At 38.7% G+C, this 11108-nt stretch overlaps 1 pseudogene; it reads right to left on the bottom strand.

Moving 5' to 3' along the window:
- Positions 1-6448: 6448 nt before the first annotated feature.
- Positions 6449-10306, bottom strand: LOC133765335 (general transcription factor IIE subunit 1-like; annotated as a pseudogene).
- Positions 10307-11108: the final 802 nt, after the last annotated feature.

The raw sequence follows: 11108 nt of genomic DNA, 5'->3' as shown, positions 1-11108 counted from the left end.
CCAAAAACACCCATTTCTGTAGCTAAACCTGTGACAGCAGACTTTGAATTGGCTACTTTATCCTGAATTTTTCTGGGCAATGATCATGCCCAGGAACATGACTAAGAAGAACTCTTGGAGTGGGCAGATACAGAAAGGGAGAGGTGGCTGCAGGATTCCATTCAGAAACCTGTCAGATGATAGAGACCTACAGGGGACTGAATTGATCTTCTGTAGAATTAGAGGCTCCCTTTAGAAAAACCTTTGCACAGTATTTCTACAGGGTTGATCTCTACCAAGCAAAGTCCTTTCAGAGGAAAGGTGCAATTCAACTGCTAGGTCTCATGACATAGTTTGGAATCTTTAAAAATCATCTCAAGTTAATATTTCCCCATCTAAGAATGACAACCCAAAGTACATATTATTTAAAAAGAAATACTGATAAATTAGAAAAGGATGACAGAACACATGAGTATAAAAATATTTTTAAGCCATGTTTTTTTGGTATGGAAAATACAATGTCATTCATTTGTTCACTCATTCATTCTTTCATTCAGCACAGTAGGGAAGGTATATTATGCCTTGCATTAGGAATGGAAAGTCAAGTAAGCCACAGCCCTTACCTTCTAGAACCTTCTAGTCCAACTCTATCTAAAAACAAACTGATAAACACTACCTACATTGTAAGCAGAATGAAGAGTATTGAGAGAAAAGAGAACAGAGCTGTCAAATCTAATTGATTTTGGTGGGTTGACAAATACACACACACACACAAATACAGTGCACAACATGATACTTTGACATATGTTTCCATTGTGGAATGCCTAAATCAAGCTAATGAACATATACATTATCTCACATGTATTTTTTTTAGCAAAAATGCTAAAATCTACTTTAGCCATTTTCAACTATAAGTATGCTGTTAACAATAGAAACCACTGATATACCATAGATCTCTTAAACTTATTCCTCCTATCCTTTGACCAACATCTCTCCCAATTTTCTACCCCACAGCCTCTGGTAACCACCATTCTACTCTAAAATCAACTTTTTATAGATTACATACCTAAGCAAGATCAGGCAATATTTGTCTAGACCTGACTTTTTTCAGATAACATAATGTCCTCCAGGTTCACCCCATGTTGTCACAATCCAATTGATTTTTAAACATAAAAGATGATAAAAGGCACACACATTGGCCAAACCTAAGAACTCAGAACATCTGAATCAGGAAACACCTGAAATAGAATTGCTAACTGCATTGCTTTATTAGGTAAACAGCTTGACATGATTGTAGAGTTGCAAAAAAATTTTTTAATTATTCAAAAAGAGAAAAAAAATTTTAAAAAGATAAATTATTCCAAGACACAAGAGTTGAGCAAGTTATCCATGTACAGTACAAAGCAAGTCCAAGTCAGAAATTTAGAGGCAGTTATTCCTAAAGTGGCCATATTGATTAATTTATACATTCCAACTCATTAGTGCTTTGGGGGTCTTGTCAAAGAAATCATCCCTACATCATCACCTGAGAGTGTTTCCCCTACAGTGTCTTCCAGCAACTTCATAGTCTCAGGTCATAAATTTAGGTCTTTGATCCATCTTGAGTTGATTTTTGCATATAGTGAGAGGTATGGATCTAATTTAATTCTTCAGCATATATACATCCAGTTTTGCCAGCACCATTTGTTGAAGAGATTATCCTTACTCCACTGTATGGTATAAGCACTTTTGTCAAAAACAGTTATGTAAAGGGGTTAATTTCTGGGCTCTCTATTCTGTTCCATTGGACTATGTATTGGTTTTTATGGAAGTACCAAGCTGTTTTAATTACTATTGCTTTGCAGTATGCTTTGAAATTAGGTAGTGTGATGCCTCCAGCTTGGTTTTTCTTGCTCAGGATTGTTTTGACTATTCAGAGTCTTTTCTGATTCCATATAAATTATAGGATTGTTTTTTCTAACTCTGGCAAAAAAAATTCCAATAGTATTTTGATAGGGATTGCATTAGTTCAGTAAATTATTTTTGATAGTATGACGTTTTAATGATATTGATTCTTTTGATCCATGAACCAGGAATAACTTTCTATTTATGTGTCCATGATGATTTCCTTCATCAATGTTTGATAATTTTCACTGTAGAGATCTTCTTTGATTAGATTTATTCCTAAATATTTGATTTTTATGGCTACTGTAAATGGGATTTCTTTCTGAGTTCATCACTAGCATACAAAAAAGCTACTGTTTTGTGTATGTTTATTTTGTAGCCTACCACTTCACTGAATTGGTTTATCAATTCTAACAGCCTTTTGGTGGAGTGTTAAGGTTTTTCTATGTACAACATCATGTCTCCCGCAAACGTGGGTAAGTTGACTTCCTCTTTTCCAACTCTGATGCCCTGTATTTCCTTCTCCTTCCTATTGCTGTTGCTAAAACGTACAGTACTATTTTGAATAAGAGTAGTAAAATAGGACATCCTTGTCATGTGCCAGATCTGAGGGGAAATGCTTTCAGTTTTTCCCCATTCAGTATGATATTGGCTATTTGTTTCTGATACATAGCCTTTGTAATTTTGAGGAATGTTCTATTGTGAAGAGTTTTTATCAAAAAGGGGCATTGAATCTTATCAAATGTTTTCTCTGCATCTACTGAGATGATCACATGATTTTTGTTCTTCATTCTCTAAATGTGATTTATAATGTTTATTGATTCATGCATATTGAATCACCCTTACATTTCTGGGATAAATCCAATTTGATATGGTCTTTTTGATGTGCTTTAGTTTTCAATTTGCTAGTATTTTGTTGAGAATCTTTATATCTATGTTCATTAAGGATATAGGCCTGTAGTTTTGTCATCTCTTTGTTTGGTTTTGGTATCAAAGTAATGCTGGCTTCATAAACAGAGTTTGGCAGTATCCCATCCTGCTCAATATTTTGGAATAGCTTGAAGAGGATTGGACTTACTTCCTCTTTGAATGTTTTGTAGAATTCAGTGGTAAATCCATCAGGTCCAGGACTTTTCTTTGATGGAAGAACTTTGATCACTGCTTCAATCTCATTGCTTGTTATGGTTTAGCTTAGATTATCAGTATCTTCTTGATTTAATCTTGTTAGGTTATGTGAATCAAGGAATTTATCTATTTCTTCAAGGTTTTCCAGTTTATAAGGATATAGTTCTTCAAAGTAGTTTCTTATGATCCTTTGTATCTCAATGTTGTCCATTATAATTCTCCTTTTTCATCTTTGAGTTTTTTCTCTTTTTTTCTTTGTTAGTCTGGCTAGAAGTTTATCTATTTTGTTTAGCTTCTCAAAAAACTCAACTTTTTGTTTTGCTAACCTTTTGCAATTTTTTAGTTTCGATTTTATTTATTTCTACTCTGATCCTTATTATTTCCTGCCTCCTGCTGATTTGGGTTTGGTTTGTTCTTGTTTTTCTAAGTCTTCAAGATGTATCAGGGGCTGGTGCTGTATCATTAAATCTTTGAGACATTTCCCTTTTTTTAATGTTAGCACTTAATGCTATAAACTTCTCTTAATATTGTTATTGCTGTATCCCATAGGTTTTAATATTTTATGCTTTCATTTTCATTTATTTCAACTAAGTTTTTTAATTTATTTATGTATTTGAAAGGCAGAGTGACAGAGAGGCAAAAGCCGGGGGGGGGGGTCTTCCATCCGCTGGTTCACTCCCCAAAGGGCCACAAGGGCTGGAGCTGTGCCAATGCGAAGCCAGGAGGCAGGAGCTTCTTCCAGGTCTCCCATGTGGGTACAGGGGCCCAAGGACTTGAGCCATCTTCTACTGATTTCCTAGGCCATAGCAGAGAGCTGGATGGGAAGAGGAGAAGCCAGGACTCAAACCAGCGCCCATATGGGATGCTGGCACTGCAGGTGGCAGCTTTAGCCACTATGCCATAGTGCCAGGCCTGACAAGAAAGTTTTTTATTTCCTTTTCAATTTCTTATGACTCATTGATCATTCAGTAGAATGTTGTTTTTCTTCCAAGTGTTTATGAGTGTTCTATTGTTTTTGCTGTTGATTTCTAGTTTTACCCCTTTATGGTCTGAGATACATTGAATAATTTCAGTCTTTTTAAATTTGCTGAGACTTGATTTGTTGCTTAATATGTGGTCTAGCCTAGAAAATGTTCTATATGCTGGTGAGGAGAATGTGTATTCAGTAGTTGTTGGGTGAAGTGTCCTGTAAGTATGTGTCAGGTCCATTTTCTCAAAAGTATGTTTCAACTCTGATGTATCTTCTTTGATTTTTTTGTCTGAATGATCTGTCCATTGATGACAGTGGGGTGTTGAAGTCACCACTATTATTGTATTGGAGTCTATCTCTCCTTTTAGGTCTAATAGTATTTCTGTGTATATCTGGGTCGTCTTGTGTCAGGTGTATACATACTTATAATTGTTATGTCTTCTTGCTGAATTGAATATTTTATCAAGATATAATGCCCTTTTTATAGCTTTTTATTTAAAATGTTTTATCTGATATCAGAATAGCTATGCCTGCTTGCTTTTGGTTTCCATTTGCCTGGTATATCTTTCTCCAGCCCTTCACTTTCAGTCTGTGTGCATCTTCGTTTCTGAAGTGAGTTTCTTGTAGGCAACATATAATTGTGTCTTGTTTTGTTTTGTTTTGTTTTGTTTTGTTTTGTTTGTTGTTTTTGTTTTTTAATCCATTCAGCCAGCCTAAGTGTTTTGGTTGCTGAATCTAATTCACTTACATTCAAGGTTAGTACTGATAGATAAGAACTAAGACCTATCATTTTGTTGACTGGATAATGATTCTACCTGCTCTGTTTGTGAATTTGGTGCTATCAGGTGTTTTCATGATTTTTACTTCAAATACAGGACACCCTTCAGAATTTCTTGTATGGATGGTCTGGTGATTATGAATTCTTTCAAGTTTTGTTTGTCTGAAAAAATACTTTACTTCTCCTTCACTTTTAAAAGATAGCATCACTGGATATAATATTCCTGGATCAAAGTGTTTTAAGACCCACTCTCCTCTAGTCTGTAGGCTCTCCGCTGAGAAGCCTAACGCTAATCTAATTGGTTTTCCTTTCTATGTAACTTAATGCTTTCCTCTTTCTGTCTTTAGAATTGTCTCCTTGCCTTTAACTTTTGATATTTTAACAACAATATGCCTTGGAGAAGGCGTTTTTTTGGTTGAGTCTGTTTGTGGTTCTTTGAGCTTCTTGTATTTGGATGTTCATGTCTCTTTCAAGACCTGGGAAAATTTCAGCTGTTATATCATTTAGCAGGTGCTTGATGTTTTAAATTTATTTTTTTTAAGATTTATTTATTTGAAAGAGTTATACAGAGAAAGAAGGACAGGCAGAAGGAGAGAGAGAAAGAGATCTTCCATCCACTGGTTCACTCCCCTAATTGGTTGCCATGGCCAGAGCTGCGCCAATCTGAAGCTGGGAGCCAGGAGTTTCTTCCGGTCTCCCATGCAGGTGCAGGGGCCCAAGGACTTGGACCATCTTCTATTGCTTTCCCAGGCTACAGCAGAGAGCTGGATTGTAAGTGGAGCAGCAGGAACTTGAACCAGCGCCCATATGGGATGCCAGCACTGCAGGCAGAGGCTTTACCCACTAAGCCACAGCGCGGCCCCAGGTGCTAGATGTTTTTATCCTTTTCTTCTCCTTCAAGAATACTTATAATATGAGCATTTGGTTGTTTAATGGTATCCCATATTTTGCATAGACTTTCTTCATTCTTTTTAATCTTTTTCTCTTTATTTTTGTCTGATTGGGTTATTTAAAAGTTCTGTCCTCAAGGTCAAAAATTCTTTTCTCCATTTAGTCTACTCTGCTGTTAAAGCTCTTGATCACATATTTTTATTTCACTGAAGATTTCATCTCCAAAATTTCTATTTGAGTCCTCTTTTCTTATTTTTTATGCTTTTTTATTTATTTTTTTATTTGATTCTTTTTTTTTGCTTTTAAAAATTTTTAATGGGAAGAATATTCATTTTAATTATGATTCAAGATGTTACAGAGCTGGATTAACAAATTTCAGTCAGTATAAAATAGATTCATTGTCAATATTCTTTAATACAACCCAAGTAAATGAAACATCACTTCATACAAGACTCCAATACTCTAAAACACTATCTTAACTTCATTCATATACTATATATAGTGATAAATACTTAAAAATTATAATGCAAAGAAAAATATTATAAAAAAGACAATTATCATAGATTTTTGTATGCAAGGTCTTCATTTTTAAAGTTCTGTCTTAGAGAATAATACCATGGTACACATCAGAAACCCAAAGAAACTATATATTTTGAGGTTACAATGCTTAAAAATATACACTCTAAAACACCATGTCTGACAAGAATCAAAACAGAGACAAAGAAAGCCTTCCGTGACATTTAAAGGGAGTGTATGTGAGCAAGGGAAGAGTAATCAATTATTCTATGCTCATTTCTGCTGGAATGGCCTCATTAAACAAGTTAAAGCATTGACAGGAAGTCTGTAAAAGTAGAGAAAAAATTCAGAGAACCAGTCTCAGCTTTATAATAGAGAATTCTCAAACCAGAACAAACACAGGCAATTCTAAGGGACTAGTTCCAATACTATGCAATCTTCAATCCTTTACAATGGACTCCTTGTCCTAAGGACATACTTTTTCTAATTTCTTCAAAGGAATTTACCAAAATACTTCGTTTTCTTCCACTCAAAGCCCAACTAAAAGGCATTCAGCAAGATAACAGAATCTAGCAGTCTGATCAATTCTAAAGACACAAATTCTAATGTCTAAGGTGTGGACATTGATCATGAGATGCAGGCATAGCCTTCCCCCTTCCACATACACTCCCCCACTTCCCCTTACATATTAACCCCAAACTTAATTTGGGGGAAATGAGTTTTCTCTCCTAATCAATGATTTGCTCATCGGCAAGCTGCTTTGGCTGAAAGCAATATCAAGATTTGTTTGGAATGCTTGGTCAGAATAGATAAAAGGATGTGATGAGTGACTGTAACTTATCATAGTAGGCTTGTACAGGCAGACATGATGAATTACCTTACAGACCTCCCTAACTCATTTGAAAAGGCAGAAAAATGTGTGTTAGAAAAGGGCAAAAATTAGATAAGGAAATACAGTAAAATATTAACACTGCAATAGTAGCTGGGAATGGAATGCTTACAATAAACCTGCCTTGCTGGAAAATTTCTGGTACAAAAAAAAAAAATCAAACTTTCTTTCCCATTATTCTTTGTGTAAAACAAAGATACCAGTTGCTTTACATCAACAGGGTCACAGAGCCGCTTAACCACTTATCATCAAAGACCGGGGCTATCTTTTAGAAAACCGTGCCAGACTGAAGAGCCCATGAGAGTATTGTAGGCATGGAAAGCCAAGACACCCTGGAAAAAAAAAAAAAAAAGAAGAAGACCTAACTGAAAGATCTCTGCAAATGAGATCCCAGTGGAAAGAATGGGGCCATCAAAGAAGGAGGTACCTTTCTCTGAAGGGAGGAGAGAACTTCCACTTTGACTAGGACCCTATCGGAATAAGATCAAAGTCGGCGAAACCTAAAGGCTTCCATAGCCTTGGCAACTCATGACTAGAGCCTAGGGAGATTACTGACGCCATAAACAAGAATGTCAAATTGTTAAGTCAACAACAGGAGTCACTGTGTACTTACTTCTCATGTGGGATCTGTCCTTAATGTGTTGTCTAATGTGAATTAATGCTATAACTAGTACTAAAACAGTATTTTTACATTCTGTGTTTATGTGTGGGTGCAAACTGATGAAATCTTTACTTAGTATATACTGAATCGATCTTCTGTATATAAAGATAATTGAAAATGAAAAAAAAAACCTGGTGTTAAATTGGAAATTGCATAGAAAATTAATTTTTAAAAAATATCAAGTAGGATCTCTGTCTTTAATGTGCTGTACATTGTGATTTAATGCTATAACTAGTACTCCAACAGTATTTTTCACTTTGTGTTGCTATGTGGGGGCAAACTGTTGAAATCTTTACTTAATATATACTAAACTGATCTTCTATATATAAAGAGAATTGAAAATGAATCTTGATGTGAATGGAAGGGGAGAGGGAGCAGGAAAGGGGAGGGTTGCGAGTGGGAGGGAAGTTATGGGGGGGAAGCCATTATAATCCATAAGCTGTACTTTGGAAATTTATATTCATTAAATAAAAGTTTAAAAAAAAAGAAAGAAAGAAAACCATGCCAGAGAAAAGAGGAAAAGGGAGGGAAAGCTCACTCAAAGAGGCCTGAAACATGCACTGTCCCATTGCCATGTATGCTTCTTCTCTTTGGGTGTCATTTGGGCCACCAGCTCTGGCCCCTGGCTCACTTCACTGTAGGAGTATGGACGGCCAGCCCCCATGACAATGGGGTCATCTGCTACTTCTTCACACTTGTCCTCTTCCTGATGATGTGCAGTGACAGCCACTGGACAGCATGGACAGTCATCATCCGACTCAACTGGTCTCACTCTCAGAATCACTGCTGTTGGCAGCTGTACCAGGAGCAGCTGCCCCTCTGAGCCCGCTGCAGCGGAAGAAGTCTTTTTCTCATAATGAGTAGTGCTCACATGACCTCCTCGTTATCATCAGGCCCCACATGGCCTTCCTCCCGCTCCTGAAATGCATCCATATTGGACAGGGCTCTCTCTCAACCAAATGGGCCTCTCCTTGGCAGCTTTCCCCTCCAGTGAAGCTTGATGAAGATCTTGGTCATCCATGTTAATGACAACATGCTGAGTAGACAAGTCCTCATAAGAGGGACCTTTGGAAGTCCATGCTTCCTCGTGGTGCCCACTGGTACATCAGCAGCTCCAACAATAGCTGCTGCAGGGTCCTTGTTCTGTTTCAGGGCTGGGATTTCTGTGGGTTCTGGTTCAATTAGTTCATAGGCCAAGTTCACATCTTCTGTGTCTTGAAACAATTCATAAATGGGTTTAATTTGTTCATTAAACCTTGCCAGAAGTATGTGTGCATCTTTTTTGGGCATTGCTGATTCATCCTCTACTACCTCTGTGTGACAAAAGTACAGCAAAAAGTTCCAAAGCAAATGCTCGGACACTCCCACGACAGCTTCTCTCAGCACCTCAGCTGCTGGCTTACCCAGGCCACGCCCTGATTCTTCCTAATGAGTTCTATCTCCTTACTACGTTTGCATTCATGTCACTCTCTGATTTCCTCATTTCTTTACTCTATCTGTTTTCTTTTGCATCTCATTGAGTTTCCTTCCAATCATTATTTTGAATTCTGTATCTGTAATTCCATAGAGTTCCTTCAGTTCAGGATCTAATTCTGGAGGAGTTTTGTGTTCTTTTGGAGCCATCATGCTACCTTGCTTCTTCGTGTTTCCCATGTCCCTACATTGACATCTGCCCATCTGGTATATTTGTCCCTTCTTCTTTATAGAGTAGGTTTTATTGTAAAAGAGTTTATGGTGGTGCTGGTGCTGTGGCATAGCGGATGAAGCCGCCGCCTCCAGTGTCGACATCCCATATGGGCGCCAGTTCAAGCCCGGCTGCTCCACTTCCAATCTAGCTCTCTGCTATGGCCTGGGGAAGCAGTAGGTGATGGCCCAAGTCCTTCGGCCCCTGCACCCATGTGGGAGACCTGGAAGACGCTCCTGGCTCCTGGCTTCAGATCAGCACAGATCCGGCCATTGCAGCCAACTGGAGAGTGAACCAGTGGATGGAAGACCTCTTTCTTTGCTTCTCCTTCTCTCTGTATGCAACTCTGACTTTCAAATAAATAAATAAAAACTTTTTTAAAAGTTTATGATTTAGCTGATATGGGGTATCACTTGGCTTGTTCCTTTGGCTTTGGTGAGCCCAGGAGTGTAGTCTCTGAGTGATTCCTGTTCTCTTAATCAATGTCAGCTGTGTCTATAAGTGACACAGTGGACTCGTCTACTACAGTTCATGGGGTTAGAAGTGTGGCTTTAAGATGAATAAGGGTTTCCTTGGGTGTATACCATTGGCCCACAGAGAGCCCAGTGTCAGTCTCTCCGGTGAATATGATAGCCAGGGCCTTGTTCTCAGTGCAGAGGGAGACAGTGGTGGCTGTCCCCTTGTCCTGTGGCAAGCCTGAGTGATGCCAAGGCTTGTGACTCTAGGACTGTGTGATGTAGAGAGCCCCTTCCTCAGGTTCTTCTAGGAGCGTCCAACTGGTGCTGGGACTTATAATACCAACAGCCCTAGTCCTAGGACTAAAGGATGTGAACTGAAGCCTGCTCCAGTCCTATCAGGTGACTACAGGAGATTTTACTCTGGATGGTATGAGTCCAGAGGGGTGGAATAACAGGGAGGTTCTTCCCCATGTTCACCAGGTAGATTCTAGTTGCACCAAGAAATTTAGAAAGAATTACTACAGTCCTGGTTTTGCAGGGTATGGTGGGGTCATTATTGAGATTTCCCATGGTGAAGTGGATTCTTTTATGGGCTGCTCCTGTGTTAGCCCCAGAAGCTAAGGTGAATCCACCTTGCTCACATGGATTACATGGGGCTAAGGCCCTAAAACTCCTACAGCTGTAGGATGCAGGGGATCTGTCCTGTGCCCCACACGTTGCCCTGACTCTGACTATGATGATGGAAGGAGAACAGAGGCACGCTGCGGGACGTTTTGCAGAGAGTATGGCACTCTGTGGGGGTGGGGGAGGGGAAGGAAACAAGAGGGCATCCCTACTCCAAGCTCTGCAGTTGCTCAGAGCCCAGTCAGTTCTCCAGCCTGAAGTAAAAGTCCATGAATGACTGTGCAATTCCCTCTTAGCTAAAACTGCAAGTAGCGGAGTGCACAGGGATTTCTTCCTAGCTTGGTGTGATAAGATGGCGGCTCCCAGCCAGCAGCTGGCTGCAGCAGTGTCTCTGGCTTCTCTCCTCTGGTCCCACTGAGTCTTTGTTGTTTTATTGCACTTCTTGGTTGAAATTTTCCATCAGTCAGACCCTTCAGCCCACTCAGCAATCTGCTCTAGTGCACTTCTCTGATATTCTTTAACTGGATTTTCTTACTATGTTTATCAGGACGCCTGATGGTGGCATGTGCACAGGTTCAAATGCCTCAGTAATAGTTAGAGGAACTCATAGGCAGAAGCTGATATGGGAAATGAAGGTTTAAGTCTTTTT

This window comes from Lepus europaeus, chromosome 8 (genome assembly GCF_033115175.1).
Source record: "Lepus europaeus isolate LE1 chromosome 8, mLepTim1.pri, whole genome shotgun sequence".
NCBI lineage: Eukaryota > Metazoa > Chordata > Mammalia > Lagomorpha > Leporidae > Lepus > Lepus europaeus.
Note: the sequence above shows the minus strand (reverse complement) of the source record. Positions and strands in the feature narration are given on the sequence as shown.